General features: G+C 48.3%; 2 long non-coding RNA genes across 13 annotated transcripts; one reads left to right on the top strand and one right to left on the bottom strand.

Annotated features, from left to right (window-relative positions):
- Positions 1–67: 67 nt before the first annotated feature.
- On the top strand, positions 68–21,901 carry LOC136004139 (uncharacterized). 12 transcript variants are annotated; one of them, XR_010608236.1, is made up of 6 exons: positions 68–101; positions 1,170–1,720; positions 1,928–2,051; positions 3,453–3,565; positions 5,969–8,067; positions 16,712–21,901. It is a non-coding gene; the product is annotated as an uncharacterized LOC136004139 (long non-coding RNA). The 12 variants fall into 12 exon arrangements; XR_010608244.1 differs by lacking the exon at positions 68–101 and having other exon boundaries at positions 1,039–1,255; positions 1,540–1,720; XR_010608241.1 differs by lacking the exon at positions 68–101 and having other exon boundaries at positions 1,039–1,328; positions 1,540–1,720.
- On the bottom strand, positions 14,306–23,599 carry LOC136004140 (uncharacterized). The gene is made up of 4 exons (XR_010608245.1): positions 20,510–23,599; positions 19,680–20,428; positions 19,007–19,072; positions 14,306–18,776 (listed from the first exon to the last, which is right to left on the bottom strand). It is a non-coding gene; the product is annotated as an uncharacterized LOC136004140 (long non-coding RNA).
- Positions 23,600–27,320: the final 3,721 nt, after the last annotated feature.

Below are 27,320 nucleotides of genomic sequence, written 5' to 3'. Positions count from 1 at the left end.
AGGGTGGGAAGGGGGCGGGCGCGCGGAGTTTGTGGTAGCCTGGGGGGGAGGGGGGAGGGATGTGGAGAGGAAAGGGCGGGATGGAGCCGGGCAAGAGCGAGGTGAGCGGGGCTGTGGTAGGGGTTGAGTGGGAAGAGCAGGGCTGTGGGTTGGGATGGAGCTCGGGGACAGGGGGTCGGGAGCAGGGATGCAGTTGGGGGGCGGGGGGGGAGGGAATGGGTGTGGGATAGGATAGAGCTGGGGGGACAGGGGGCACAGCAGGGGTGCGGTGCGCTGTGCTGGGCTGGGCTGTGCTGGGCTGTGCTGGGCTGTGCTGTGCTGTGCTGGGCTGGGCTGGGCTGTGCTGGGCTGTGCTGGGCTGGGCTGTACTGGGCTGGGCTGTGCTGGGCTGGGCTGGGCTGTGCTGGGCTGGGCTGGGCTGGGCTGGGCTGTGCTGGGCTGGGCTGTGCTGGGCTGGGCTGTGCTGGGCTGGGCTGGGCTGTGCTGGGCTGGGCTGGGCTGGGCTGTGCTGGGCTGGGCTGGGCTGGGCTGTGCTGGGCTGGGCTGTGCTGGGCTGGGCTGTGCTGGGCTGGGCTGTGCTGGGCTGTGCTGGGCTGTGCTGGGCTGGGCTGTGCTGGGCTGGGCTGGGCTGGGCTGGGCTGGGCTGGGCTGTGCTGGGCTGGGCTGTGCTGGGCTGGGCTGGGCTGTGCTGGGCTGGGCTGGGCTGGGCTGTGCTGGGCTGTGTTGGGCTGGGCTGGGCTGTGCTGGGCTGTGCTGGGCTGTGCTGGGCTGGGCTGGGCTGTGCTGGGCTGTGCTGGGCTGGGCTGTGCTGGGCTGTGCTGGGCTGTGTTGGGCTGGGCTGGGCTGGGCTGGGCTGGGCTGTGCTGGGCTGTGTTGGGCTGGGCTGGGCTGGGCTGGGCTGGGCTGGGCTGTGCTGGGCTGGGCTGGGCTGGGCTGTGTTGGGCTGGGCTGGGCTGTGCTGGGCTGGGCTGGGCTGGGCTGGGCTGGGCTGTGCCGGGCTGGGCTGGGCCGGGCTGGGCCGGGCGGGGCTGGGCCAGGCCGGGCCGGGCCAGGAGCGCACGGGAAGCGGAGCCTGACCCAGCAGGGGAAGGGCAGGCAGGGCTGGAGCCCATGCTGGGGCAGGCGCTGCGCATGCTGGGGATGGCGGCAGGGCCATTGTGTCCCACCAGGGCTGGGCTAAGGAACCCCTGCCGTGCTGGATCAGTGCTGTCTGCGTTGATGACCAGCGTAAAAGACGTGTCTGGAGGATTAAAGGGTTGGTTACAGAAGGAAACACTTCCAGCGCAGACTGGTTTCCTGGCCCTGAGGATCAGTTCCCAAGATCTTGAGTACATCTTTGTGTATTGTAAAATGTTATTGTATCCAAATGCAATTTGTCATTCTTGAATCGTGTGGCATGATAATGACTATGTAAATGATCGTAAGTCATGTTTGGAACCTGTTTGATAGGTATATTCTTAATGCATACAGAAGCTGAGAGAAGCTTAATCAATGGCTGTCTTGCTTTAGCCTTTTACAGGACATCTTGTATATATTCAGGTGGCTGCAATGAAACAAGAGGCTGGCTCCAATGTGCCATTAGGGTGGAGAGACTTCCCTGGGACTCCCTCCTACCACATATCATTGACACATAGGAACCAGACTTGAGCAAGGAAGGTCAAAGCGAAATGAAAGCAACAGTGCTCACCTCAAGCTTTGTTCACAGTTCTGCAACAGGAGAGTAAGTTGAAATTGGAATGGTTGTTAGGACCTTGCTCCTTTCCAATGTGAAAATCATGCCATGAGGAATAACACTTTAAAGAATCTGGTGTTCTCTCTTGTAAGAGAAACAAATGAAGACAGGAATCCCATTCAAAGACCTTATCTCTCAATGCATTCTTCTGTTCAGAAACATTATTGTCTGCCTTTTTGTTTTTCTTCTTTCAAGAGCACTGTGGACAAAGTGGCAGCTGGCTCTGTCCAAGTTCCTCAGTTGGTCCCACTTGGAATCCATCCTCCAGGGAAGGCTAACCATGAAGTACACACAAATTCTCTTCTAGAAATGAAATCAGGTCTGTATAAAACCTTTGAATCTAGGTAAAAACTTCACTTATGTGTTCATGTGAACCTTTGAGCCTCGAGACATTTGTTTGTGTTTCATGACGATTTTTATGAGGGTGCATTTCATTAAGGAACTTAGAAAATTAACCAACGTGTTTAAATACAACAGCTCTACTTGAACATAATTTGATGCATTCAAACAATATTACTGACATATGAGTTATTTCATACATGGTAGCAGTCTTGATTGCTTGCAAGATCAAGTTCTTAAGCTGTTGCATTTTGCTTTGATTGCAAAAAACAGTGTGTGAAAGTATTGTATGTTTTATTAATTTCTCATCCACGTCCTCTGTGGATCATTGGCCTTCACCCCCAGCCCAGGAGACAAACATCCAAGGCTGATAGCTGGGCTTGTCCAGCCTGGAGAAGAGAAGGCTCCTTAAGGGGAGACCTTCGAGCAGCTCCCAGAGCCTAAAGGGGCTACAAGAAACCTGGAGAGGGGCTTTCGACAAGGGCCTGTTGGGACAAGACAAGGGGAACGGCTTTAACCTGCCAGAGGGGAGACTGAGGTGAGCTCTTAGGCAGAAGTTCTTCCCTGTGAGGGTGCTGAGGTGCTGGCACAGGATGGCCAGAGGAGCTGTGGCTGCCCCGTCCCTCGTGTTCAAAGCCAGGTTGGACACGGGCCTGGAGCAAGCTACTGTAGTGGAAGCTGTCCCTGTCAGTGGCAGGGGTTGGAGCCAGATGAGCTTTAAGGTTCCTTCCCACCCAAACCAGTCTGGGATTCTGTGAATCTGTGATTTTGTTCAATACCTTTAGCACTGGATGTAATTCTTAAATGGTGGGCAAAATGAACCATAGATTCCTTCAAGTGCCAGATATGTTCGTAAGGGTAAGACTGGAAAAGTAAATTGCATTTTCTTCACCAGTGTCAGGGAACATGACCAACTTCAGGTTCCTCTTCATGCTGCAACAGCAACCACCGCATCTTCAGGACCTGCGCATGCATCTTGTTCTAGTGCTAACTAGTGCAGTTAGTTAGTAGCTACTGCTTGTGTCATAGCTGTAGAAGATCCATCGTGCCTCAAACCTTGAACAGTGGCAGGTGTGAATATATATGTGAGAGCACCAAGTTTTTACAGTGATGCCTGTAACTGTCTTCTCTCTGGCTTTTTAATTTTACTGAAAATTAACTTAGTACCTTTCTGGCCTAGTTTTAATTGTCAGTAAAGTCACTCTTTCCAGTTGTCTTCATATTTTCTTAATAGCCTTTGATCTGTAAGGATCAGTACCAGCAGCTGTGGCTATCAGCTGCTATGTTTCTAGTGACTTTGCTGCTGCAGACTCTAACCAGGAAAATACTGAAAGTCCCCTGATAGCCTTAATGACATGATGTGATGTGGCTTTTTCTTCAGATGGCAACATGTCTTGAATGCAGACATCTGCTGCAGTGAATACATCCACTTGCATTGGATGTGAGTCACCAATAGCTCCACAACTGCAGCCCCAAACCAACATCTGCATGAAGGTAATGGAAAATAGATCAAACAAAAGAGTAATTTATGTCCTGGCATGCATGTTTCTAACAGGTGACTTCATTAAAAATAGTTTGATCCAGCTTGGGTTTCTCTGTTTACATTATGACAGCTTTAAGGGTTAGTAGGATTCAAACCACCTTGACTAGAAATAAGCATTAAAGGTAAACCATGTAAGCTCAGGAAGGCATCTTGAAGAGCACAGGAGGTAGCAGTGTGAAAGACAGGACACATACACTTGTGTTCAGTAGGGATATATTCTGCGATTCTATCATTTATGGCCTTAGTATTAGTGAGCACTTTAAGTTTATTACGTATGTCCTCATTACTCTACTTCCCTCAGTTGATTGTAAGTGCTTAGCACAGATGGGCAGGCAGGACTCGGGCAGTGGGGAGATGCCCAAAATGCTCAAGCACAGAATGAGTCAGTGATCCAAAAGTGCTGGTGAGCTTAACTAGCCAAAATCTACCCTCCAGAATACTCCCTACCCAAGGGTATTGGGACCCAGGTAGGGGCCGTCCTCAACCCCTCCGGTCAGGGGAAAGGGTGTGAGAAGGAGCGAACTCATACTGCATGTTTGCTACTGCATGTAGATTATAGACACTGCCCCAAATTGGGTGTTTTGTGGCAGTCCTGGTGCAGGTGCAAAGGCAGTCCTGAACTATTTGGTGGCAACCATTGAAATAGCAGACTTATTATTCTCAGCTGTGGTGGAATCTCACTTGTGAGATACAGTGACTGTGCTCGGGCACCCTCAGGGGGATAAGAATAATTTTCCTTGCAGACACTGGACTTGCTGTTTTGTATGAGTGCAGTGACTAAGCAAACTGGCACTAGTCTGTACAAACATCTGGAGTTATTGATGCTGGATCTCCTGAGGGAACTGTACCATAGTTTAAAATGGATCGTCACCAAGATCCATGGATTTGTGATAGGCAGCCACTATGGCCTAACTAAAACGTGAAGCCCACAGCACAGACTTGAAGGAGCTCTTCTATCTGCAGGGCTGAATAAGCACAGCACCTTGTAAGATCAAGTCCTCTTCTTATTACTTTTGTTGATAGTTTGCAGATACTATGTGAAACGTATTCTTTCTCTGTTTAAAAGGTCAAAGTCATTTGTCAGGTGTGTGGCACATGAAATCTTCACCATAAACACTGTGTGACTTGTGAAAGCAAGCTGCCTGAAATACAGACCCTGAGGCGTCTTGCATCAATCACAGCAGGGTTAATCAAGTGAAAGCATAACATTCTTTTTCTCTGGAAAACTGAAGTCATAGCCCTGTGTCCCTGTTATAAAAGCAGAGATTATTTCCCTCAAGGTCAGTACTCCCACAGATCCCCCATCACAAATGTGCAGCTGAACAGAAGTGTACCTTTGAGTTCCTCCTGTGGAAGTCAGGATTGTGTGTGCCATTGTGAAAGCTCAGAAGGCTCTTAGCAAATGGGTAGTCTTGGCTCTAAGGGAGTTTTGTGTTCAGATTATTTTCAATTGCAGTAGAAAGTTTGAGTGTGTACATCAGGAAGACAATTTTTGTTGTTTTCCATTATTTTGTGAAAATAAAATATTCTTTCATATTATTTTTCATATCTCCATTTTCATCTCCATCTCTATGTGCATACAGCTCCTCTGCTTGGATTTGGCTGTGACTGTGTGGAATGGATGGGAACCTAGCTGAGAGCTGATTCCCTCTCATGACTGAGAGACGTAACACAGAGTGGTTTTGTCACAGTGTATTTGGCAGAGTCCATATGTGTGTGTTCATGGTGACTGTTTGTCAGAAAGAGGCAGGAAACCATGAGGGTGCAGGTGTTCTATGAGCTTCCCACTTGGGCAGGCCGGGGCGCCTGGCCAATGCTCTCGGTGTGGCCAACACTGAGATGATGAGAAACCGCACGGCCCCACGAGTAAACAGTGACAGAGCTGGCATAAAGCCACCTGTGTTTCTGAGGGTATAAAGGCAAGAGCCTCTTGTAGTCAAATTCGAAGCCTCACCTATGGGTGGATGCACCTCTTAGAAACTTTCCCAGTTACCTGAGACCCCTGGCATTGGCTGCAGTGGGGCTTCCCAGCTGAAGTGTGGGGCTGGAGGCTGGTTCGGTGGTGACTGGGGATGTGTTTCTTCTTAATCTCTGTTCTCTCTATGCAGCATTGATCCGATGCATTGCTAATTGTCCTCTGTACTTTACTTATATACATATACACAATTTGTTTTATTGTACTTATTTACTGTATAGAAATATCTACCCAGTTTGCTTTACTATGCTTGTTTGCATTATTGTGCTTGTTTAATCCACAGTGCATGTTATACAGCTAGTGTGTGATCATTTTGTTGAGTACCCTGCCTGTCAGCAGAACACTTGTGTACCCAGCAACCTCCCTGCCTCTCTTACAGACACCAGGTCCTGCTGCATTCCCCAAGGTGGAACTGGACGTCTGCAATAAAGGAGCTCCCATGTACAGGATGGAACCAAAAGCAGCCTTGGAGGAGACAAAACAGTGAAGCCGAGGCCAGCAGACTACCGCCCGGGAAAGGTAAGGCAGCCTGCCCACCTCTCCTGCTCTGCTTTGCAACTACCAGCCTTTAAGCATCCGCACCTTCTGTTGGGGCTTCTGAGAACACATGACCACCTTAGCAGAGTGACCAGTGACAGGACAGCAGGCCTGCTCCCCTGCCTTGGCCCAGAGCTGAGCAGAGGGAGGCCAAGAAACACATCTTTGCCTCTCCACTAGCTCAGCTATTAATTAATCTCAGCTATAAACATCATGCAGGCATGGGCTTAACTTTATTGAAGTTTGCACATAGACCTGCAACAAAATAAAGTTATTGAAATTGAGTGAAGTTTCCATCAAGTGACAACAAAACATAAAATGAAGCAGTGTGAGGAGGGGCATCTGCAGCAAAGATGGATTTTATTGTTTAAGTGAAAATCGGATGTTATGGCCTAGTGCTGCCCAATGGCAGCTTCTCACAGCTGCAGCTAAATGACAGCTGACACAAAAGGCTGTGAGCAGCTGTAACCTATTATGAGTAAGTGGAAGTGAAGCCAGAGTTAGTGTATGTAAGGAATGGAAGGAGAGCAGAGACAACTCAAGGATGTTGCCAAAAGTTAATGTTGCTAATTCAGACCATGGCTGATGGCAAAGGCTGTGGAAGCAGTCCCGGCTCAGCTGGGGAAATTCACCATCTGGTTGTTCAAATGCATGGTGTATTTGGATCACTCCTAATGCTGTCTCTTGTAAAGCCAGCTTGTTTCAGATGTCAAAATAGCAGAAATGTATGAGGACTTGAAAGGTGAAAAGTGGAAGGGAACTCCAACCTGTGAAAAGGTTGAAAAGGTAAATACTAAGATAACAAAAGATCTAAGAGATCTGAGGTTTTTTTCTTTCTCCACCTGTGTTTCTCTGGGCAAATCATGTACTCCCCAACATAGAGGTATCATTGCACCAGTGAAGAATTCTAAGCTTGAAACAGTCAGTGGTTAGTTGAGAAGCTTTCAAAGAAGTGTGTTGCTTAACCAGTGAGTGGAACCAGCTGTGGAGTGTGGCAGACATGTAGTTACCACTAGCATAAGCAACTGTGGTTGATCAGAGACCTTACTGTTTCTGTTGAGTCATTCTTCTGGGTACTATGGACCCAGGTGTAGCAGGGACGCTTTATCAGAAATGAGTTGATATGAATCAACCCTACCAGTAGTTCAGCTGTATTAAAAATGAAGGTCACTGGACATTGGATGGTCAAGGGAATATTAGCTTCAAACTTGTCCAGACTTTGAGAAAACTTCATAAGTAATGATAAAATTTTTGGTTGGTTCATATCTGCATGACTGTATTGAACTTCCCAGCTGCTGGTCTGTCCATAAATTACCCCTTGAGTTTTCCTTGATAATGAAATGGACACTTTAAATGTGGACTTTTTAACCATACCATATTGATATAGTCAGATTTAACTGATATTCATACACAAAGTGGATAGTTAGATAAAAACTGTGAGGACTTATTGTCTATTAATGGAAGTTATTCCAAAATATTTTGCTGTGTTTCTAATGTAAGGAAAGCAATAGAAAACAATGTTGGCTTATATTGCCCCTACTTTGAAGCACATTGAACCCCCAGGCAACTGTTACACGTCAATGGCAATAGAAGTTACAACTAGAAAAACAGCACTAAGGGCCAAGTACTGGTGTATGAAACCCTCTTGCTTCCAGAAACTGCTGATGTTTTCTCAAAATTTTTAAGGTTTTCAGCAAATAATATATCAGATGCCACAAATTTAGGAATGATAGTAAGGTAAATGTGAATTACTGGATCAGAGAATCTGCAGTGTCTTGCAGGGCATGCAGAACTTTAATCTTACATCCAAAAGAGACAGGAAGTTTTATATTTATTGAACTTTGATACAAGTTGTTATTGTTACAGAGCTTTTTTCCAGATCATATGATACCTTTTCCAAGTGAGACCCATGCAGCTGTAAGCCACTCCGGGATATTACAGGTATGTAATCTTTTAATGAAGATGAGCCAGCATAGCTTAGAATTTCCCATTGCCTTTTTTTTTTGTGAGCATAATTCTTTGCCACTGTTGGATCTGTTCCTAGGTTTTGAATATCTCAGAATATGGTTAATATTTTTTTTCCTTAAGAGATATGGTGTGTCACTTCCAGACAGTTATTGTATGACCACACTTGGAAACTTGCACATTCTTTCAGAATCACAGAGTGTCAAAACAGAAGATGAATTAAAAATGGTTAATGCCTTTATTGGGTATTTCAGGTGAAAGACCCTGTTTCCTTAAAAAGGTGGAGTGGTGCAGTACTTGGAGTATGCTTAACAGCAGGCATTGGTAGAATAATGAGGAAGTGGTAATGTGATACAAGTGGATATAAAAAAAGGCTTAAATGGTTAAACAAAATTTAGACTGACTAGTATGATTTGTTAGCTTGAAGGCTACTGTAGCCTTTCGGGAAAAAAATGGTAGGTCACTCAGTGTTAGTCATCTTTTAAGTAGACACAAGATTTTAATTTACAGTGGGAATAATTTCACAGAGTGACCATATCAGGGATCATCATCTTACTTCCCAAAAAGGGGAAAAATGTAATAAAGGTGGAAACATACTCATCATTCTTGTTTGCTTGTCACTACAAAAATTAATTAATAGAAGAACTTTCACTGGTCTTAAGACAACAAGCCTATGTGTGAGTTTTGGGGATAAAGACTGATTGGAAAGGCAACATAATAACACAAGATTTTTAAGGTAAAACTAAAATAAATATTAAAACTAGGTTGTTGAGGGTTTTTTTTAATTATATAATAAATTCTACTTTAGCATCTGCCAATAAATGAAAAACATTAAACAACTAATTCTCTAAACACTCCTCTGTATTAAAACGTTATATCCTTATAAAAATGGATGTTTAGTCAGGAGGTTAAGCTAACCCCAAATAGATTAAAAATGTTTCAAATTAAATATAATTGACACATACTAGATTCTGTAAATAAAAAAAATAATTTCTACAGATGCTGCATATGTAATGAAAATTGGTTCACTTTTGCTACCCAAATAGCAAACAGATTTTGCAGTCTAACAAAACATTTGATTTAGATGCTCTTGCCCATATGTGATATATAGCGAATGTGCAGAGCTTGTGGGTAAGATTAAGAATCATTCTGAATAGGTAATGGTTGCATCCCATTTTGATAGATGGAAAAATCTGTTGTGAATGCTCCTTTGTTGCTATTTTATGTTGTTTGTCTGTTTAATTGTATTTTGTTCAATAGAACTTAGGAGGCATAAGGTAGAGAATACCTTTGTGAATTGTGCAATCGTCACGCACGTTTCAGCAGAAGCTGTTTGGTCAGTTGTTTACAGCCAGTCGCTATATCCTTGGAAACTATCATTAAGATGAGTTAATAGTCTTGGTTATTATTTGTGATGTGCTTGGTCAAGTATCAAGAGAGACATTAGTTTTAACAACTCAATGCTTTCAAGTGATTAAAAAATCACTTCTGATACTTTTATAGTTTTTTGTGGATTGAGTGGTGAGCAAGTAAAGTATTTTTCAAGTATGTTTTTTGAATAGCCTCAAAACCAAAAAAAACCCCGGTTTACCTGTCTCCTATCCATTTAGCATGTGCTAAGTAAAATTACTAGGTCTGACATATACCAAATGTCTGTGTATACCAAAGAGAGGTTTGACCTATAGCCTAAAATAAAAGCGTGTCACTATTAGAATTAGAAGCCATATTTATTAGAATATGGTTTCTCTGAGACAGCACTGTATATACATGTGTCGTGATATTTGCTGTGGTAGTGTTTTTCAAGTGTGGGGCTTGGGCTAAAGTTTTTATCTCATTGTACTTTTTTATAATGACTTGTAATACAATAGAATCATTGATCATGAAACTGATCGGTCTTATGTTCCCAGTGTGGTCACCACCTGTATACTTTGAGAGGTATATAATAAAGGTGCTTAGCAATTTCACATCTTTTTTCTCCTTCTCGGGTGGTCAACCTGTGAAGGAAACATTCTTTTACCCTCCTAGCCCCCCTCTCCAGACCAGCTACAGCATCATTTGAGAATTCTGAAGTTCTTGAATGGCCTTCTAATATTGTTGAGACCTGTTTGCTGATTGTGATGGAGATTTCCATGTTGGCACGCATACGGAGTGTGTTTTGCCCACAACCATCTCGTCTGATTCAAGAGTTAAGCAGAGTCAGGTTTGGGCCTTGTCTGGGGTTAAACGACGATATAGGAGGACCAAGAGGTTTTTCCCTGGGGCTGGAGAGCCATGAGTGGCAGGGTGTGTGGGATAGTATGGGCAAGTATCTAGGTCAGTGGGCTCCTCCAGTACTTTGGAATTTCACCACCGAACAAGTGCAAAATCCAGAAGAATTAGTAAAACACTTAAATGAGGTGTGTGGTCAGTCTGGCTATACCAGAGACGGACAAATCACGGCAACGTGCTGGGGTTTGGCCTATGTTTACAGGGCTTTGTTCAACACTATCCAACACCTTCAAAAAGAAAAAAATGCCCCTGCATCTGAGGGCAAAGCAACAGTCAGCGCAGCTACTCCAGCTCCAAGCACAGCAGCTACACCACCCCCAGCGATAAGTACAGTCGCTACCCAAACTCTGGCTGCAACAGACAGGACGGCTACCCCAGCTCCAAGCACAGCAGCTACACCACCCTCAGCGACAAGTACAGTAGCTACCCAAACTCTGGCTGCAACAGACAGCATGGCTACCCCAGTTCCAAGCACAGCAGCTACACCACCCCTAACGACAAGTACAGTTGCTACCCAAACTCTGGCTGCAACAGACAGGACGGCTACCCCAGCTCCAAGCACAGCAGCTACACCACCCCCAGTGACAAGTACAGTTGCTATTCAAACCACAGTGAAAATCACTGCAGCTAAACCAGAGGACCAATTTGTACCAATATCGGTTGCCCCTGTACGCAAGAGAAAAAGCAAAAAGAAGGGTGAAGCAAGATGAAGAAACAATGTATTCACCACCTGGTCCAGAATCTGAGGAGGAGTCATCATCGCATGACGACGAAGAAGAAGAGGTGACTTCTCGACCTCGGACCTCAACCGAGCTACAGAATATGCGAAAAGATTTTACCCGTCAACCAGGGGAGCACATCATCACCTGGTTGCTCCGATGCTGAGACAATGGGGCCGATGGTCACGAACTAGAAGGTAGTGAAGCCAAGCAGCTGGGATCACTTGCTAGAGAAGGGGGAATTGACAAAGCAATTGCAAGAGAGAAAAAGTCCCTCAGTCTTTGGAGGTGGCTCTTGGCAGCTGTGAAAGAAAGGTTTCCATACAAGGATGATGTTATGAGTCGTTCGGCCAAGTAGACTACTTTAGACAAAGGCATACAGTTTCTGAGGGAATCAGCCATCGTAGAGATGATCTATCACATCAAGCCAAATAATGGGGATGTACCCATAGACCCAGATGAAGTCGAATGTACACGACCGATGTGGCGAAAACTAACACGGAATGCACCGTCATCATATGCCCATTCATTGGCAACAGTAACCTGGAATGATATAGTACCACTAACAGTGGATGAAATGATTCATAAACTCTGAGAGTTCGAAGACGACCTCACCCCTTCCATCATCTCAGCTGTGGAAAAACTGTCCCAGGATCTCAAACAATTGAGGGACGATCTGTCTGATTTATCCAGCTCCTCACGTGTACCAACACACGTCTCAGCTATTAACAAAAGGTGTCCTATTCTTTGAGAGAGAAGATACAGGAGGTATACGGCACGGGCCACCCTATGGTTTTATCTGCGGGATCACGGAGAAGACATGACAAAGTGGGATGGAAAACCTACTTCAGCTTTGGAGGAACGGGTGGGCGAATTGAAGAGGGGAGCAAGGCCCAAGACTCATCATCCCATGAGAGCTGCGGCTTCAGTCTCTGGTGAGCAGGCCCCCAGATGGAGTGAAAGAGCTGACTTTACTCCAGCTCCTGTAATAACGAAGAATAATCCCTTTCAATATGACTTAAGTGTTCAAAGTTGTGATATACATTGGACTTCCCCATCTTCCTGCGTTACCCAGCAAGTATATCCGGGTCCCTGAGCAAAAGCAATCCCACGAGTGGGTTTGCCTTTACCTGAAGCAGGAATAACCCAGACTGTCTTCCCCAGCAAATTCTTTATGTGCACCACAGGAACTTTGTCCCCCTCTACAATATGTAAAAGTTCTGACTGGGCTGGGCCAGTAAGTGTGGTATCCCAAAGCTTGAAAGTTCCCCCACCCATTGCTCTCAGTGTGGTTTTTAACAGCCCATTGTACTGTTCGATTTTCCCAGAGGCTGGTGCAAGTTTGCTGATGACACCAAGCTGTGTGGTCCGGTTGATATGCTGGAGGGAAGGGATGCCATCCAGAGGGACCTCAACACGCTTGTGAGGTGGGCTGATGCCAACCTTATGAAGTTCAACCATGACAAGTGCAAGGTCCTACACCTGGGTCGGAGCAATCCCAGGCACAGCTACAGATTGGGCAAAGAAGAGATTCAGAGCGGCCCTGCAGAGAAGGACTTGAGGGTGCTGGTCGATGAGAAAATGAACATGAGCCAGCAGTGTGCGCTCGCAGCCCAGAAAGCCAACTGTATCCCAGGCTGCATCAAAAGGAGCGTGACCAGCAGGTCGAAAGACGTGATCCTGCCCCTCTACTCTGCTCTTGTAAGACCTCACCTGGAGTATTGTGTGCAGTTCTGGTGTCCTCAACATAAAAAGGACATGGAACTGCTGGAACAAGTCCAGAGGAGGGCCACGAGGATGATCAGGGGACTGGAGCACCTCCCGTATGAAGATAGGTTGAGGAAGTTGGGGCTGTTCAGCCTGGAGAAGAGAAGGCTGCGTGGGGACCTAATAGCAGCCTTCCAGTATCTGAAGGGGGCCTATAGGGTTGCTGGGGAGGGACTCTTCGTCAGGGACTGTAGTGACAGGACAAGGGGTAATGGGTTAAAACTTAAACAGGGGAAGTTTAGATTGGATATAAGGAGGAAATTCTTTCTTGTTAGGGTGGTGAGACACTGGAATCAGTTGCCCAGGGAGGTTGTGAGTGCTCCATCCCTGGCGGTGTTCAAGGCCAGGTTGGACGAAGCCTTGTGTGGAATGGTTTAGTGTGAGGTGTCCCTGCCCATGGCAGGGGAGTTGGAACTAGATGATCTTGAGGTCCTTTCCAACCCTAACTATTCTATGATTCTATGGTATGGGATGTGATATACCCACTCAATGCCATGCTCTTTGGCCCAAGTGTCTATAAGGTTATTCCGGAAATGAGTCCCATTGTCTGACTCAATTCTCTCTGGGGTGCCGTGTCGCCACAAAATCTGTTTCTCAAGGCCCAGGATAGTGTTCTGGGCAGTGGCGTGGGGCATGGCGTATGTTTCCAGCCATCTGGTGGTTGCTTCCACCATAGTAAGCACATGGCGCTTGCCTTGGCGGGTTGGTGGGAGTGTGATATAGTCAGTCTGCCAGGCCTCCCCATATTTGTACTTCAGGCATTGTCCTCCATACCAAAGAGGCTTTAACCATTTGGCTTGTTTAATTGCAGCACATGTTTCACAGTCATGAATAACCTGGGCAATAGGGTCCCTTGTTAAATCCACCTCTCGGTCACGTGCCCATCTATATGTTGCATCTCTGCCCTGATGGCCTGAAGTGTCATGGGCCCACCGGGACAAAAATAATTCACCTTTATGTTGCCAATTTAAGGCCATCTGAGCCACTTCAATCTTAGCAGCTTTATCCACTTGTTGGTTGTTCTGGTGTTCCTCAGTGACCTGACTCTTGGGTACATGTGCATCTACATGGCGTACCTTCACCACCAGGTTCTGCACCCGGGCAGCGATATCTTGCCACAATGCAGCAGCCCAGATGGGTTTACCTCTGCGTTGCCAGTTGCTTCGCTTCCATTGCTGCAACCACCCCCACAGGGCATTTGCCACCATCCATGAGTCAGTGTAGAGATAAAGTACTGGCCACTTTTCTCTTTCAGCAATGTCCAGGGCCAGCTGAATGGCTTTCACCTTGGCAAACTGATTTGATTCGCCCTCTCCTTCAGCAGTTTCTGCAACTTGTCGTCGAGGACTCCATACAGCTGCCTTCCATCTCCGATGCTTTCCCACAATACGGCAGGACCCATCAGTAAACAAGGCATACTGTTTTTCACTTTCTGACAGTTTGTTATATGGTGGGGCCTCTTCAGCACGCATCACCTCCTCCTCTGGTGGCATTCCAAACTCTTTGCCCTCTGGCCAGTCCATGATGACTTCTAGAATGCCTGGACGACTGGGATTTCCTATTTGAGCTCGTTGTGTAATTAGAGCAGCCCATTTACTCCATGTAACATCAGTTGCATGATGCATAGAGGAGACCCTGCCTTTGAACATCCAGCCCAGTACGGGCAACCGGGGTGCCAGGAGGAGCTGTGCTTCAGTGCCAATCACTTCTGAAGCAGCTCGAACCCCTTCATAGGCTGCCAGTATCTCTTTCTCAGTTGAGGTATAGCTGGCCTCAGATCCTTTGTACCCCCGACTCCAAAAGCCGAGGGGTCGTCCTCGAGTCTCCTCTGAAGCTTTCTGCCAGAGGCTCCAGGTAGGACCATGTCCTGGGTTTACCAGGAGCTGTTTTGCTCCTTCTTAGTAACTGGTGCAAGCTCTGTGTTTTGACTTCCAGCCTGGGCAGAGAGCTGATAACACCCATTGTTTTTAATTGTTGCTAAGTAATGTTTATTCTGGCCAAGGACTCTGTGAGTCTCATGCTCTGCTGGGGACGAGGGAAGGCCAGGAGGAAGCAGAGACAGGACACCTGACCCAAACTAGCCAAAGAGATATTCCATAGCACAGCACATCATGCCCAGGGAGGTAACTGGGAGTTACCCGGAAGGGCACACTCTCTCGCTGTTTGGGGGGGTCAAACTCATTCGGCGGTGGTATCGTATTCTCTTGTTATTTTCTCTTATCAATATTATCACTGGTGGTAGCAGCAGTGATTTGTGTTATACCTTAGTTACTGGGCTGTTCTTCTCTCAACCCGTGGGAGTTACATTCTTCTGATTCTCCTCCCCATCCCTCTGGGAGTGGGGAGGGCGGGGGGGGGGAGGGGCATGAGTGGACGACCTGTGTGGATTGGTTTAAACCACAACAGACCATTTTCCCCAGCTGCGGTGTACAGTACATTTTTTACATCTGGCCCGGTCCGGACTGGTCCGAGGGCTACTGCATGAACTATCTCACGTTTAATTTGCTCAAAGGCTTGTTGTTGCTCAGGACCCCATTTAAAATCATTCTTCTTCTGGGTCACATGATAGAGAGGACTTACAATCGAACTGTAATTTGGGATGTGCATTCTCCAGAACCCCACAGCATCCAAGAAAGCTTGTGTTTCTTTCTTATTAATTGGTGGAGACATTGCTGTTATCTTGTTGATCACATCTGTGGGGATCCGTCTACGTCCACTTTATTCCCAAAAATTGAATCTCCTGTGCAGGTCCCTCAACCTTACTCCGTTTTATGGCAAAACTGGCTTTCAGCAGGATTTGGATTATTTTCCTCTCTTTTTCAAAGACTTCTTCCGCTGTATCGCCCCACACGATAATGTCATCAATGTATTGCAGGTGTTCTGGAGCTTGCCCCTGTTCCAGTGCAGTCTGGATCAGTCCATGGCAAATGGTAGGGGTGTGTTTCCACCCCTGGGGCAGTCGGTTCCAAGTGAACTGGACACCCCCCCAAGTAAAAGCAAACTGTGGCCTGCACTCTGCTGCCAAAGGAATTGAGAAAATGCATTGGCAATATCAATTGTGGCATACCACTTGGCTGCCTTTGACTCTAATTCATACTGAAGTTCTAGCACGTCCGGTACGGCAGCACTCAATGGCAGTGTGACTTCATTCAGGCCACAATAGTCTACTGTTAGTCTCCACTCTCCGTTAGACTTTCGCACGGGCCATATGGGGCTATTAAAGGGTGAGCGGGTCCTGCTGATCACTCCCTGACTCTCCAGTCTACGAATCAGCTGATGGATAGGAATCAGGGAGTCTCCGTTGGTGCGATATTGCTGCCGGTGCACTGCTGTGGTCATGATTGGCACTTGTTGTTCTTTGACTTTCAGCAACCCCACAACAGAAGGGTCCTCTAAGAGACCAGGCAAGGTGGACAGCTGCTCAATTTCCTCAGTCTCCAAAGCAGCAATACCAAAAGCCCATCGGTACCCTTTTGGGTCTTTGAAGTACCCTCTCCTGAGGTAGTCTATGCCGAGGATACATGGAGCCTCTGGACCAGTCACAATGGGGTGCTTTTGCCATTTCCTCCCAGTTAGGCTGATTTCAGCCTCCAGTACAGTCAACTCTTAGGATCCTCCTGTCACTCCAGAAATAGAGATGGGTTCCACCCCTTGTCAGCTTGACGGCATCAGGGTACACTGTGCACCGGTATCTACTAAAGCCTTATACTTCTGTGGGACTGATGTGCCAGGCCATTTGACACACACAGTCCAGTAAATCTGATTATCCCCTACCTCCACCTGGCTGGAGGCAGGGCCTCTCTAATAGTTATCACAACTTTGAACACTTAAGTCATATTGAAAGGGATTATTCTTCGTTATCACAGGAGCTGGAGTAAAGTCAGCTCTTTCACTCCATCTGGGGGCCTGCTCACCAGAGACTGAAGCCGCAGCTCTCATGGGATGATGCGTCTTGGGCCTTGCTCCCCTCTTCAATTCACCCACCCGTTCCTCCAAAGCTGAAGTAGGTTTTCCATCCCACTTTGTCATGTCTTCTCCATGATCCCGTAGAAAAAACCATAGGGGTGCCCGTGGCGTATACCTCCTGTATCTTCTCTCTTGAAGAATAGGACGCCTTTTGTTAATAGCTGAGACGTGTGTTGGTACATGTGCATTTGAATCTAAAATCTCTGGTGCCTGCTCTCGGTTGAGCACAGCACAGTAAAGCACGAACATTTGAACTCTGCTCCCACAGCCAAAGAGCCAGGAGTAAATGATGTTGCTGAGAGTCTTCAGCACACAGTGAGCTTTGAAAGGGTGACACACATATATCTGTCTCTCCTCACTTTTTACCTCAAAGTGCATTTGAATCCAACATCTCCGGTGCCTGCTCTCGGCTGAGCACAGCAGAGTGGGTCACGAGCCTTTGACCTCTGCTCCCAGAGCTGAAGATACAGGAGTGAATGATGTTGCTGGGCATCTTCAGCAGACAGTGAGCTTTGCAACGGTGACACATACCTTGCTGTTGCTCCTCGTTTTCCTACCTCAAAGAGCATTTGAATCCAACATCTGTGGTGCCTGGTGCCAAAAGAGAACAGCAGAGTAAAGCATGAACGTTTGACCTCTGATCCCAGAACTAAAGATGCAGGAGTGAAAGGTATTGCTTGGCATCTTCAGCACGCAGTGAGCATTGCAAGGGTCACACAGACACTGCTGTCTCTCCTCACTTTGCTACCTCAAAGTGCATTTCAGTCCAACATCTCCGGTGCCTGCTCTTGGCTGAGCACAGCAGAGTAAAGCAGGAACATTTAAACTCTGCTCACAGAGGAAAAGAGCTAGGTTTGAAAGTTGTTGCTGGGCATCTTCAGCACACAAGGAGCTTTGCAAGGGTGACGCACATACTGCTGTCTCTCCTCACTTTCCTACCTCAAAGTGTATTTGAATCCAACATCTCCAGTGCCTGGTGCGGGCTGAGCAGAGTAGAGTAGAGCACTAACAATTGAACTCTGCCCCCACAACTGGGGAGCCATGAGTTAAAGATGCTGCTGGCCGTCTTCAGCACACAGTGAGCTTTGCAAGGGTAACATACACATTGCTGTCTCTCCTCACTTTCCTAACTCAAAGTGCATTTGAATACAACATCTCCAGAGCCTGGTGCCAGCAGAGAACAGCAGAGTAGGTCATGAGCGTTTGAACACTGCTCGCACTGCCAAAAAGCCGGGAGTGAAAGATCTCTCTCGCCATCTTCAGCACACAGTGAGCTTTGCAAGGATGACACACATAGTGCTGTCTCTCCTCACTTTCCTGCGTCAAAGTCTATTTGAATCCAGCGTCTCCGCTGCCTGGTGCCGGCTGAGCACAGCAGAGTAGAGCACTAACCATTGAACTCTGCCCCCACAGCAGAAGAGCCAAGAGTGAAAGATATTGCTGGGCATATTCAGCACACAGTCAGCTTTGCAAGGGTGACATACACATTGCTGTCTCTCCTCACTTTCCTACCTCAAAGTGCATTTGAATCCAACATCTCTGGTGCCTGCTCTCAGGTGAGCACAGCAGAGTAAAGCACAAACATTTGAATTCTGCTCCCACAGGAAAAGAGCCAGGTTTGAAAGTTGTTGCTGGGCATGTTCAGTACACAGTAAGCTTTGCAAGGGTGACACACACATTGCTGTTTCTCCTCACTTTCTACCTCAAAGTCCTTTTGAATCCAACGTCTCCGGTGCCTGCTCTCGGCTGAGTACAGCAGAGTAGGTCACGAGTGTTTGAACTCTACTCCCAGAGCTGAAGATCCAGGAGTTAATGATGTTGCTGGTTGTCGTCAGCACACAGTGAGCTTTGAAGGGTGACATACACATTGCTGTCTCTCCTCACTTTCCTACCTCCAAGTGCATTTGAATCCAACATCTCCGGTGCCTGGTGCCAGCTGGGCACAGCAGAGTAGACGTGCACCCTCTGCAGAACACAACATTAAGAGCTGGTTTTAATTTCACAAGAACTACAAGGCGCTCCATCAGGTGCTGCTTCACTCTGGTAAGCATAGGTCACCTAGTCCAAGACAGCTGTGGGGCACAGACCTTGCTGCACTCCTCGCTCCGCACCTCCAAATTAAAAATTCACAGCAAGTCATAAGCTAGCCAGGAGATTAAGCTGGAACTTCCTTCTGACACCACAATTTTACCCACCTGGTACCATCGCTTCGCTCAACCCTCCTACATCAGCCTCTCACATGTGGCTATCCATCTCGCCATCTGCAAGAACAACCTGGCATTATTCACCGCAATGCCAAGCAAACCTTAGTCTGCCTCTAAGTCTCAGGCCAGACTCACACCAACGCTTAGGTTGACATGCATACACAGATTGACATTCAGACACTCTCAACACAGACCCTCACACCCTCTGGCTCAGACACTAATTCCACATAATACTACCACACCTACTCCCAAGCAGACTCTCTTGCCCTGACTCATTCATTACAAGCTTATTCCCAGAGCTCTTCTGTCCAGTCACACAGATCATCAAGAGTAGACAGCTACACTGTGATTATAAAAACCCACCACCTACGTTCCAGAGCTGAAGAACTCCAGGTCAGAGAAAACCAGAGACAAACAGAACTCCCAGCTACTTTATTAACATAGGAAACTATAGAGATCGTCAAGGATACTTCTCATGGCTGCTTATCTTACCAACCCCAAGGACCCTGTGAAGACCACCAGCAAACCAGCTCCGAGAATCATCATGGCCGTGCAAGGTGGCAGGCTCAACCTTAGCGGGCGTCCCCGCGCAGGCAACGTTCACCGGGGTGGGATGAGCTGCTGCCTCCCTCACATGGCATGAGGCTCGGGCTTCCATACTCACAAACAGGCACGCTCATTGCGACGCAGGGGGCCAGCCCACGTCGGATGAAGTGGCCAGCAATATCCGGAAAGGTCTCTTAGGGTCGGGGCTTTTCCAGGCAGTTCTAAAGCACAGCTTCCTGGGTAGGAAACAAAGCTGGACTTGTCTTGAAACAGCCAAAGCACCACTCTCTGCGAAGAGCCAAAGATGACAAACAGCACTTACCCACCCTTGTGTGTTTCACCACAGACCATTACCTGTTTTCCCTGACACAACTCCCAGGACTTCAGACACATGAATGGCACCTTTTCATCCTGGCATTTAACTCTGAGCCACTACTTTCACTACAGCTGACCATTCCCCTCCCAGGCACCTCCAAGTGTGTTCTCAGACAGACATTCTGGCTCAGATACTATGTAGCAACACGATGTTTCAAGCCTCTTCCTGCCATTCTGACATTGTCCCCCACCCTCGCCTCCTGCAGGAGGCCCTCTACTTAGCGTGCATATTGCCATGCATCTCAAGGCAGCCTCACTGCTCAGAACTCCCACAGCAGACGCCAGCCATGTTGCAGCTGTTGCCAAGTTCCTCTTCATCTGCCAGAAACAAAGGGGAACATGCCGCGCTGGTTGTAGTCTCCACCACCCAGCCATTGAGCTCTGCCTGTTTCTTACCAACCCTCAGCCTCCTTCAAAGCTCCTCAACACTGTGCTCCCATGTCCCAAAGAGATTCCAGAGTCTGACACCTGGCCTCTCCTGCCTTCCATGACCTAGGAGTGCAACAGATGCTAATGACCATGGTTCTCGCAAAAGTGAATGACTCCACAATCCTTCTTACCTCCCTGACTCACCTCAAGCACTCATTCAACTCCAAAGGTAGAGGGCAAGACCTGCAATACCAAACACAAATACTGAACCCCTTTGCCATGCTCTTCTCAACACTGAACTGCCACATTCTAACACAAACTTCTTACCTCCTCACAGCTGGAAAAGCAACCTGGAGCAACACCCCAGAAGACTACTGATGAGGTGACTGAAAGAAAAGCTCTACTCTGTTTGTGCTTATAAATAGTGAAAAGAAATGCCTGACACATTTTTAAACAACCAACAGAAGCAGTCAGGATATAAAGGATACGATCCGAAGAGCAGACTTAGTACCTTTATTTCAAGCAGTGATGTGGAAGCTCCAATGCAGATGACAAGGCAATGCATGTAATAAAACAGTTAAGTTGTACTAACCTGCCTACTGTAAAATGAGGTTACAAAATACCCCAGTTTCTTTCTCCCCATGGTACATTCTGAACCCATTCCTGCTATCCTGCTGTTGTTGCCCACCCCTCTACTACCAAAAACTAGTCTTTTTGCTTTGTTTTTTGTAGTGGTATAGGTCTCAAACCAAAGCTATTGGCCAGAACTCCCATACTAGACACTTGGGTATTTACTGCATCCACCCAATTAATTTTCATTATCTGCAATAACAGCAGTAAGAAGAAAAAGAAAAAAGAAAAACCAACAATGCAGCTAAACAACAAGTCTATAGACAGAGAAATAGAGGAAAATGCCCTGAAATATTAATTACCTGCAGACTATAAAGGAACAAACTCCTTCTACACTTTAGACTTTTAGCATGAGAAATATACAAGCTGAAAAGTATTCTTTAACCTCTCCCTGCCAAAAAAACCACCAGTTTTTTAACAGCTTTTACATCCCAAAACAACATTGAAATTATGTTTTGGTCTTCTTCAAATCCAAGCATTCAACTTAGGTTTTAAAAGAGCACAGACACAAAGGCACCCTTGAGAAAAACTCCTAGCCACATAACTGGTATGTTTTTGCAGTAACCCCAACCATGACCATTATATGCAAAATTAAACAGAAACAAAATACAAGCAATAAGAACATACACTGAAAACAATCCTTACCATAATTTCTGTGGCTGAGAACAATTAAAAAAGTCTGCTCAGCTCAATTCCACCAATAAAAACAGCACCTCAAAGAAAACCACAGCACAAGAAAGTTCATTGGTACATACACACATAAATACTAAAGTAGCTTAAAATATTTAGCTCAGAAAGAATAACTTTAAAGAATTCAAAAAACAAAAGCAGAAACAAAACACAAACCATTAAAACCAGAAAACACCCCAACCATCTTACCTTCAAAAGAGCCAAACCCTAAAGATGCACCTTGTTAGGAAGCTGTGCCTTATATACCCCAGGCCCTACCCACAACCCCTCCCTCAATGCCCGGGCTCAGGGCTGGGGCAAACCAGCAGCTGAGATAAAAACAACCTGACAAGGTACGCCTGTGTCTTTTTTTTTTTTTTTTTTTTTTTCTGGGTTTGGTTTTGTGGCTGCTCTCTGGCTTTAACTTTTTGGGTTTCTTTTTCGGGCTTAGATTTACATTCAAAACTCACAGACTGCACAGCTTCACTTTAAAGCAGCTAGACTCAGAATTACATTTGGTTTCAGACCATGTAGGGTTTTTCTGTCTCAGATTCTGGGGCTCAGACTTACAACGGCTTACTTCCACACAGACTGGCTCAGATTCATGTATTTAAACTGCACAGACGCTCTAGCTCAGACTTAGGCTCATGTTTACTTAGGCTCAATCTGGCATTGACTGACTCACACATCCACACAAATCTCAAATTGAGATCTAACACAGACGGCCTCACACTCACTCTGATAATGGCAGGAAATGGAGGGTGATAGGCGGGCAATGTTAGGTATCGGCTCCTCTGGGACCCCCTCGGAGCCACTCGTGTCCCTTCGGTGGGCCCCGCCCCCTTCGGGTGGCTTCGGCTCCGCTCGGGTCCCTTCGAGTGGCTCCCTCCCTTTGGGCTGCTTCGGCTCCTCCCGGTTCCCTTCGTAACAGCAGCCCCTCCCGGCGAAGACTACCCCCCTGCCGATGCCGGGGTGCCCCGGACCCCCTCGGTGCCGCGTTTTTTCTGTTCTCCCCCTGGCAGAGCCGAGCTTTGCCGAACCGAGCCGTGCCGAACCGAGCAGTGCCGAGTTGTGCGCAGTTCTGGAGGGTAATGGGAGGAAATGGAGGGTGATAGGCGGGCAATGTTTGGTGTCGGCTCCTCTGGGACCCCCTCGGAGCCACTCGGGCCCTTCGGGGGACGTGCCACTTCGGCTAGCTTCGGCTCCGCTGGGTTCCATTCCGGCGGCACCGCCCCCTTCGGGAGGCTCCGCCCCTTTGGGCTGCTTCGGCTCTGCTCGGTTCCCTTCGTGGCAGCAGCCCCTCCTCGCCGCGACTCCACCCCTCCCGCTGCCGGGCTGCTCCAGACCCCCTCGGTGACCCGGTTCCTCGGTTCTCCCCCGTGCGGATCCGAGGTTTGCCGAGCCGAGTCGTGCCGTCTCGTGCGGAGCCGAACCGTGCCGACTTGTGCCCAGTTATGGAGGGTAATGGGAGGAAATGGAGGGTGATAAGCGGGCAATGTTAGGTGTCGACTCCTCTGGGACCCCCTCGGGTCCCTTCGGGCGGCCCCCCCGCTTCGGCTAGCTTCGGCTCCGATCGGCTCCATTCCGGCGAATCTTCCTCCTTCTAAAGGCTTCGGCTCCCTTCGGAAGTCTTCGGCTCCGCTTGGATCCCTTTAGAAGGCTTCGGCTCTGCTTGGGTTTCTTCGGGAGGCTTCGGCTCCACACCGGTAGCTTCGGGCGCCTCCGCCCCCTTCGGGAGTCTTCGGCTCCCCTCGGGTCCCTTCGGGAGGCTCCGACCTCTTTGGGAGGCTTTGGCTCCACTCCGGTCGCTTCGGAAGGCTTCGGCTCCGCTCGGGGCCCTACGGGAGGCTCCGCCCTCTTCCGGAGGCTTTGGCTCCACTCGGGTCCCTTCGGAAGGCTTTGGCTCTGCTGGGGTTCCTTCCTGCGTGTCCGCCCCCTTCGGGAGGCTTTGACTCCACTCGGGTCCCTTCGGAAAGCTTGGGCTTCGCTCGAGTACTTAAAGGAGGCTCCGCCCCCTTCGGGCGGCTTCGGATCCCCTAGGGTCCCTTCGGAAGGCTTCGGCTCCGCTCGGTTCCCTTCGTAACAGCAGCCCCTCCCGGCCGCGACTAACTCCCTGCCGCTGCCGGGGTGCCCCAGAACCCCTCGGTGCCGCGTTTTTTCTGTTCTCCCCCTGGCAAAGCCGAGCTTTGCCGAGCTGAGCCCTGCCGAGCCTTGCCATGCCGAGCAGTGCCGAGTTGTGTGCAGTTATGGAGGGTAATGGGAGGAAATGGAGGGTGATAGGTGGGCAATGTTAGATGTAGGCTCCTCTGGGACACCCTCGGAGCCACTCGGGCCCTTCGGGGGACGTGCCCCCTTCGGCTAGCTTCGGCTCCGCTGGGTTCCATTCCGGCGGCACAGTCCCCTTCCGGAGGCTCAGACTCCGATCGGGTCTGTACGGGAGGCTCCCTTCCTTAGGGAAGCTATGGCTCCGCTCGGTTCCCTTCGTGACAGCAGCCCCTCCCGGCCGCGACTACCCCCCCGCCACTGCTGGGGTGCCCCAGACCCCCTCGGTGAAGCGGTTCTTCGGTTCTCCCACTGGCAGAGCCAAGCTTTCCCAAGCCGAGCCCTGCCGAGCCGTCCCGAGCAATGCCGAGTTGTGCGCAGTTATGGAGGGTAATGGGAGGAAATGGAGGGTGATAGGCGGGCAATGTTAGGTGTCGGCTCCTCTTGGACCCTCTCGGAGCCACTCGGGTGCCTTCGAGCTTTGCAAGGGTGACACATTGCTGTCTCTCCTCACTTTCCTACCTCAAACTGCATTTGAATCCAACATCTCTGGTGCCTGCTCTTGGCTGAGCACAGCAGAGTAAAGCACGAATGTTTGAAATCTGCTCCCACAGGAAAAGAGCCAGGTTTGAAAGTTGCTGCTATGCATCTTCAGAACACACTGAGCTTCGCAAGGGTGATACACACGGTGCTGTCTCTCCTCACTTTTCTACCTCAAAGTGCATTTGAATCCAACTTCCCCGGTGCCTGGTGCCGGCTGAGCACAGCAGAGTAGATCACAAACGTTTAAACTCTGCTCCCAGAGGAAAAGAGCCAGGTTTGAAAGTTGTTGCTGGGCATCTTCAGCACACAGTGAGCTTTGGAAGGGTGACACACACATTGCTGTCTCTCCTCAATTTTCTCTTCAAAGTCCATTTGAATCCAACATCTCCTGTGCCTGCTCTCGGCTGAGCAAAGCAGAGTAAGGGACGAACGTTTGAACTCTGCTCCCAGAGCTAAAGAGGCAGGAGTGAATGATGTTGCTGGGCGTCTTCAGCACACAGTGAGCTTCGCAAGGGTGACAAAAACATTGCTGTCTCTCCTCACTTTCCTAGCCCAAAGTGCATTTGAATCCAACATCTCCGGTTCCTGCTCTCGGCTGAGCACAGCAGAGTAAAGAATGAAAGTTTGAACACTGCTCGCAAAGGAAAAGAGCCAGGTTTAAAAGTTGTTGCTGGGCATTTTCAGCACACAGTGAGCTTTGCAAGCGTGACAACCACGGTTTTGTCACTTCTCACATTCCTATGTGAAAGTGCATTGGAATCCAACATCTCTGGTGCCTGCTCTCGGCTGAGCAGAGCAGAGTAAAGCACGAACGTTTGAACTCTGCTGCCACAGGAAAAGAACCAGGTTAGAGTGTTCTTGCTGGGCATCTTCAGCACACAGTGAGCCCTGCAAGGGTGACACACACATGCTGTCTCTACTCACTTTCCAACCTCAAAGTGCATTTGAATCCAATATCTCTGGTGCCTGCTCTCGGCTGAGCACAGCAATGCACGAACGTTTGAACTCTGCTGCCACAGGAAAAGAGCCAGGGTTGAATGTTGTTGCTGGGCATCTTCCGCACACAGTGAGCTCTGCAAGGGTGGCACTCACATGCTGTCTCTCCTCACATTCCTACCTCAAAGTGCGTTTGAATAGAACATCTCCGGTGCCTGCTCTCAGCTGAGCAGAGCAGATTAAAGCACGAACGTTTGAACTCTGCTGCCACAGGAAAAGAGCCAGGTTAGAACGTTCTTGCTGGGCATCTTCAGCACACATTGAGTTCGCAAGGGTGACACACACATGCTGTCTCTCCTCACTTTCCTACCTCAAAGTGCATTTGAATCCAATATCTCTGGTGCCTGCTCTCGGCTGAGCACAGCAAAGCACGAACGTTTGAACTCTGCTGCCACAGGAAAAGAGCCAGGGTTGAAAGTTGTTGCTGGGCATCTTCAGCACACAGTGAGCTTTGCAAGGGTGTCACACACATGCTGTCTCTCCTCACTTTCCTACCTCAAAGTGCATTTGAATCCAACATCTCTGGTGCCTGGTGCTCTCTGAGCACAGCAGAGTAAAGCACGAACATTTAAGATCTGCTCCCAGAGGAAAAGAGGCAAGAATGAAAGATGTTGCTGGGCATCTTCAGCACCCAATGAGCTTTGCAAGGGTGACACACACATTGCTGTCTCTCCTCCCTTCCTGCCTAAAAGTGCATTTGAATCCAACATCTCTGGTGCCTGGTGCTCTCTGAGCACAGCAGAGTAAAGCACGAACGTTTGAAACTGCTCCCACAGGAAAAGAGCCAGGAGTGAAAGATCTCTCTCGCCATCTTCAGCACACAGGGAGCTTTACAAGGGTGACACACTCATTGCTGTCTCTCCTCACTTTGAATCCAACATATCTGGTGCCTGGTGCTCTCTGAGCACAGCAGATTAAAGCACGAACGTTTGAACTCTGCTCCCACAGCCAAAGAGCAAGGTGTGAAAGATGTTGCTGGGCATCTTCAGCACACAGGGAGCTTTGCAAGGGTGACAGACTCATTGCTGGCTCTCCTCACTTTCCTACCTCAAAGTGCAATTGAATCAAACATATCTGGTGCCTGGTGCTCTCTGAGCACAGCAGAGTAAAGCACGAATGTTTAAGCTCTGCTCCCACAGGAAAAGAGGCAAGAATTGAAGATGTTGCTGGGCATCTTCAGCACCCAGTGAGCTTTACAAGGGTGACACACACATTGCTGTCTCTCCTCCCTTCCTACCTAAAAGTGCATTTGAATCCAACATCTCTGGTGCCTGGTGCTCTCTGAGCACAGCAGAGTAAAGCACGAACGTTTGAACTCTGCTATCACAGGAAAAGAGCCAGGTGTGAAAGACAATAGAAAGGGCTTCTTCAAATACATAGCAAATAAAACTAACACAAGAGGCAATATAGGCCCACTGCTGAACGAAGTGGGTGCCCTGGAGACAGAGGATACAAAGAAGGCAGAGGTGCTGAATGCCTTCTTTGCCTCTGTCTTTACTCCTGCAGACTCTCCCCGAGGGCCCCGGATTTCTATAGCCCCAGAAGGAGTCAGGACAAAGGAGGAGTTTGCTTTGGTAGATGAGGATTGGGTTAGGGATCAGCTATGCAATCTGGATATCTGTAAATCGATGGGTCCGGATGGAATGCACCCACGGGTGCTGAGGGAGCTGGCGGAGGTCATTGCTAGGCCACTTTCCATCATCTTTGGTAAGTCGTGGGAAACGGGCGAGGTGCCTGAGGAATGGCGGATGGCAAAGGTCACACCAGTCTATAAGAAGGGCAAGAAGGAGGACCCGGGTAATTGTAGACCGGTCAGCCTTACCTCCATCCCTGGAAAGATGATGGAACAACTTATTCTTGACTCCATCACTAGGCATATCAAGGATGAGGGGGTCATTAAGAACAGCCAACATGG

Source organism: Lathamus discolor, chromosome 24 (genome assembly GCF_037157495.1).
Source record: "Lathamus discolor isolate bLatDis1 chromosome 24, bLatDis1.hap1, whole genome shotgun sequence".
NCBI classification, from domain to species: Eukaryota; Metazoa; Chordata; class Aves; order Psittaciformes; family Psittacidae; genus Lathamus; species Lathamus discolor.
The sequence above is the reverse complement of the archived record's forward strand: the minus strand, read 5'-3'. Positions and strand labels throughout refer to the sequence as shown.